Source organism: Prunus dulcis, unplaced genomic scaffold (assembly GCF_902201215.1).
Source record: "Prunus dulcis unplaced genomic scaffold, ALMONDv2, whole genome shotgun sequence".
Lineage (NCBI taxonomy): Eukaryota > Viridiplantae > Streptophyta > Magnoliopsida > Rosales > Rosaceae > Prunus > Prunus dulcis.
Window position 1 is genome coordinate 49,923 of NW_023010043.1, and position 5,932 is coordinate 55,854.

Below are 5,932 nucleotides of genomic sequence, written 5' to 3' on the forward strand. Positions count from 1 at the left end.
AACTTGTGGGTTTGAAAATCATATCCCAAACTTATACCAATACTTTCCCATTATTTCACAATTCATTTCCCGACCGTTATATCAACTTCGTGATAAATTGATTCTCAACTATACTTAAAATATATATGCCACAATCTGATAAAAACCGAGGGCCTTGATTCATCATTTTCAGCTACTGGGTACATTAGCAATCTATAAATAACTATTTATCCTCAATCCGTAACATGACCCAGATAACTCATTCTCGGTCAGGACTCGTTCACATGATCATTTAAACATTTCTCAAGGAATACAACTGCCTCGGAAGATTCACTGTCAACTGAGGGGCCAACCTGCCTAAATTTGGTCAACTAGGCTCGCTGGGGCCTTTTGGAATTAATCAACTTGCAATTAAAGTGTATATGACTCCGTGGTCGGCGTTGTTTGTTGGTACATAAGTATGAATTTTAGTAAATCTATGATGAAACCACGGTAGATTGGAATTTAAATTTCTCAACATTATTTTACTAAAACTAAGGCCATAATCAAATCCCAATATGTTATCGAATTGATGGACCTTGATGGTATATTTTTAAAAATACAAAAATGCTACGTTGCCGAACTTGTTTTCCAATTTTTTGTATGCGAAAGAAATAGTAGTTTATTTAAAGCAGAGTTATGTGCCACATGTCTACATGCAACCAACTGCCACTGCCGGCTAGCCACCCATCGCCGCCACCTCTGTACACCTGCTGCTGGCCACCTGCCGTCGGACACCGTCGCCCACCACCCTTGGCCGGACACCCACGCCCACGCCACTGGCCAGAAACCGCCTGCTACCCGCCGTTACAGGTTGCCACCGCCCATCATGGGCTTGCCACCATCTGCAGAGGACTAACTCTGTTCCCCTTTATTTACCTTTATAAGAAAAAAAAAATGTGTGTCATTAAAGGGACTCGAACCTTAACCCGCAAAGGAGGAGGGTTCACTCACAAACCACTGCAGCAAACTTGATTTTGTAATATTTATTCAATTATACAATATTTATATAAACAATCAACAATTTAAAAAAAACAAAAAAAAATTCATTTCACCACATATTCACACAAAAACTGTAAATGAAAGCAAAAACTGCAACAAAAATACAATGTAGATATCAATTATGTAACAAAAACAAAAATGAGAGCATCAACAAAAACATAAATTAATTTTATAAAAGCAAAATGGAGGAACTAAGATGAAAGTACTAAAATGGAAACTGCAATGTAGAAGCGGAAACTACAATGCAGAAACAGAAACTGCAATGCAGTTTCCATCTTCTCTTGCCCACCCAATTCCTCATATGGGGTAGCCTCTACTCTTTAAATTGGTGAGGTTGAAGGCCAATGAAAGAGCAAAAATTCAATTGTAATTTACCAAAACTGCAATGTAATTTGTGCAAAACTACAATGCAGAACTTGTATAAAATTTCACTGAACTAAAGCTTAAATGGTATTGCAAAATATCATATGACAATGATGGCATCAACCATTTCCAAATCAAGACAAATGCATAGTAAGTTTGCATGCCAGATTCCAAGTTTACGAAGAAACTGAAGAAAGGCCAAGAAGAACAAGAAAGATATATGAACTAAGAGAAACATACCCGTCATTAAAAAAATTCCATGCAACTTGAGCAAGGACATTTTGAGCTGCTTTGAACTTCTTTATTGCCTCAACCAGCGGTTTATATGGATGGTTTATATTAAGATCAAAAGCAAGAGTTGCAAGAACAACTAAAAAACCAAAAACTACATGACCGAAACTAGTAAACGGAACCTAAACCAATCAAATAAGCAACTGAAAACAAAAAAATTAATGCCAACAATTAGTAAGAAACAACCAAACCAATAAAATCATATAATCAAATTAGAAAATACACTACAAAGTATGGGAAAAAAATAAACATATTAATAAGTGATGAACCAAATGGAAACCATGATGAAAGTACTAAAACAGAGTTTTATGCATTGCAGTTTCCATTTTATGCAATGCAGTTTCTGTTGTCTGCAATGCAGTTTCCGAAAAAAGAAGAAGAAGATTTTTTGTCATTGAAGATCGCCCTTTGTCTTCGAGAACTTGATTGAATATAAGAATGCTGCTTTAGGTTAAAATTGCATGTTATTGTTCACCTAAACTAAACTTCGAGAACTTGATTGAATATAAGAATGCTGCTTGAGGTTAAAATTGCATGTTATTGTTCACCTAAACTAAAGATCATATAAGCAGCTTCATTTGCAACTTTCTGAAGTGCAAATGCAAACACTGTTCAAAAAAGTGATCTATAGAAAGTTGATTGGATTGGAGATACAAAAAATGTAACTTACAACATGTAAATCAGCCTGCTTTAGCTACAAAACTCTCTTTGTCTCTTTGGTTTATAAAATATAAACAAAAAACTAAGATAGTTTGACCCAATAAAATTGTTAAAAGCAACAATCTTTCGAGATAAGAAAGAAAACTCACACTGCACTGGTTTTAATTTTTGCTCATCTCCTCAAACTCCCCTACTTTCTACAATTCAAACATGCATAATTTTTTCCCAAGAATCTATAAGGTACAATACTCCAATACAATCAGGTTTTTCTTAATAGAAAGATTGTAGCAAAAAGGATTTATCTTCCTAACCAATGATGCTAATACAAGTGATCACATAGCCAAGGCGTTAGAGTTTTGTTTTGATATCCTTTTTGTCTAATAAATTTGAAAAGAACATACCATTTGCCATAGTTGATTGGCTGAAAATTCTACTGATACTTTTACTTCTAAAATAGGAAGAAGTTGAAAGCCTAAGCAATCCCAACAATAATGCAAATTCAAATAAGTTAAAATCATCAACTTCGAAAGTTGAGAATCTTTCCGAAGAAGCTCAAAAATCCATCATGAGAGCTAGAGCTACGGATTCTACAAGAGTTATGAAGTGCACAAAGGTCCTTTCAGGGACAACAGTCATATTAGGTATAAGGACTCTCTCATTAAACTTCCCCCCTTTCCCATGCTTTTCTTCTCTACCACTCTATTCATGAAGTTTATATAAAGGTAAAATATATTTTTTTCTCAGTATGTTTTGATGGTGCTTGGATGATTTGTTAGAATCTGTTAATATCCTATTATTTCATTCCATCCATACAAACCCTATAGCCATACACTACAACTCCACATGAGTTCTTGTTTTTCCCCTCCAAAAGGATAGTGCTTCTCAGAAACCACAAAAATGCATGGCCAAGTTTCCATGAACATTTTGTGCCCAAAGCTTTAAAGAATATTTTCAGCTCCAAAATATTTTCAGCCTCCCTTTTGTACATAATACACCCATGAGAAGATAGACTAATTTTAGGCCTCTTTTGAACCACAAGTATTTACCCTACCACGAGCAGTAATCTAAAGAATATTTTTACACGGTACTTTTGCCCCTCCAAATCATATGATAGGGGTTGAAAAGGGAGAGAGATGACTCATCAATCAACCTATGTAAAATAACACCTAAAATGCCGAAAGCCTGAAGAGTCCAATTCTATCTGGTGTTAAAACTGCTATGAAATCTAATGAAAAATTCTCAATCAAAGAGAGTCAAGAATGAAGTTGTAAATTGCTATAGAGATTGAAACTCAAGCTACAATTACTAGATCACTTTCTATAGCAAAGTAATCTAATCAACACTCTCTTCACAAACAAGCAAACACTATTCAAAAAAGTGCAAATGCTACAGTGCAAGCTCACACAATGCAAACTCCCTTCCCAGTCCAAATCAAACCCCGACACTCTACACATCAACCACTGATCAAAAATTTGAACCAAAAAAGTCAGATCTTTACGCCTATACATCACTATTAGCAAAAATTACCAATTTAATGAAGTAAATTCAGTACAAATAATGTGACTATTCACAAATTTACACAAACACAAGCAAATAAAAGGAATTAACAACTACGCAATTATTCAAACTACACAATTATTCAAAATCAATAAAAAGTCATTTTCCAACTGTTAACAACAACAAAGAAGGAATTGCATAAATATAAATACCTCAAAATCAATACAATTCAGTGCTTGCCTAAGAAAGACCTTAACTCGAGAGAGCTACAACAAAGAAGGAAGAACCAGACAAAGAGAATTGCCCTCCTCTACTCTCCGGAATCAGCCCTCCTACTCCAGAATTGGGCACCACCAATGACGCGCTTGGATGAGCCTTGCCATAGCTTCTTGCTACAGCGAAGCTCAGGCTTTACTTCGGAGCAGACTCATCGTGAGGAAGAAGAGAGGGACCTCTCGGTGCAACGTCTTGGAGAGAGATCCGATCTTGTGCTTTTAAACAAAAAGGGTAAAAGTGTATTTTTATTCTTTATAATTTAGACAGGCCCAACGAATCTGGGCCTCCTCTTCGGCCAAATCTAAAACAAAATTTGATTCCTATGTAACAAAACCCAAACAGAAATACTATATGTCTCAAATCCTAATTTATAAGGATTTTTATGTCTAATACCTAATTTTTCTTAATAAAAAAGCCTCTCGCACACTCGTAAGCGCTTGCAGGGAGGCTAGTCATTAAGAAATTAAGAAGAACAATACATATGCCTAAATGATTAACACAAATGGGAGATTGATGCCATTGGCCAAAGCAAAATGGAAAACAATTAATTTCTGCCAATTTATTTCAACCAAGAAACTCACCTCTTGCTTAATATAACCAAAGTAAGAATCTAATAGCTCTATCTAAACCAGCAAAATACCACTTGCAAAATACCATTTTTAGACTGTAGGTTACTCAATTAAGCCCCGAAAAAGAATTAAAATTTTAGAAGAAAATATAACAGGGAAATCCACAAAATTCAAAGAAGCAGAAGATTCGGACCTCACTGCTTCAAGAGTTGGTGACCATGAATTATCAGCCTTGAGCTTCTTATGGGCTGGTGTTTTCTCTAATGGCAAATTGTGCATAAGCTCTCCTGAAACATACAAAATTTCATGGAACCCACAACTTGAATGAAATATCAGAAATATAAATGCATTAATACCAAAAAAAAAACTGATGCTTTACCTTCAGTTACAGGGTAGCGGGTGTAGCGTGCAATGAGAAAGGAAGGTTTTTGGGTCTGACCAGTCTTTACACTAGGTGTTCCTGGGTGGTTACTCGTGATTTGGATTTCTGAAACAGAAAAGGGTGCCAATAAAGTGGACGAAGAAAGTATAAGTAACATGGTAGTGATGGGTTATGAAATTGTGGAAACCGCCAGCTTCGTGGGTTCTGAACCTGTGGAATTTTTCTCCACATTCTTCAGCTCTTCTTCTTTTCTAGGCAACCGTGGGTTAAATTGTTCTTCACCCTTCTCCAGTGAGTCAAGTACATCACGACTCTATTTTTGTTTTTTGAAATCAGTGGTGTTTTACAATTTCACCTTCTTTTAATTAAAATTGTGTGCTTTTAAGTTTTTCTTTGACAAAGGGCATTTTTGAGATTTTTGAATGTTTCACCATTCTCTATCTTTTGCTTATATATATTATCATATAAGCATTAATATTTCAATGTTAGTACATGTTAGAGAATCAATTGAATGATTCGTGCTGATATTTGGGATGTGTTACTTATCATTAGCATTTCTGCACGCACTTATGTGCGTCTTGGATGTTACTATTTTATGAAATTGATTGTGTTATTTAATTGTGTTATTATTAATAGTTATTGCTAATATAGTTGTTATGCAATCTATTATTATATTATTCATTTAATATTTGTTATGTTTATGACGTTATTTAGATAAATGGTATCATATAATTACTTTAGTATTTTTATTTATGTTTGATTATTCACTAGAAATTAATAGTATTTATGCAACATCTTATATGCATCTTGAAGAATGGTTTTGTAGTTGGTTTGTGTGTGTGGTTCGAGATATATCTAAGGAGGCGGGAGAAGA

General features: G+C 34.8%; 1 long non-coding RNA gene across 1 annotated transcript; it reads right to left on the reverse strand.

The window, feature by feature from the left end:
- Positions 1-482: 482 nt before the first annotated feature.
- On the reverse strand, positions 483-4,310 carry LOC117612663. The gene is made up of 2 exons (XR_004583502.1): positions 4,044-4,310; positions 483-897 (listed from the first exon to the last, which is right to left on the reverse strand). It is a non-coding gene; the product is annotated as an uncharacterized LOC117612663 (long non-coding RNA).
- Positions 4,311-5,932: the final 1,622 nt, after the last annotated feature.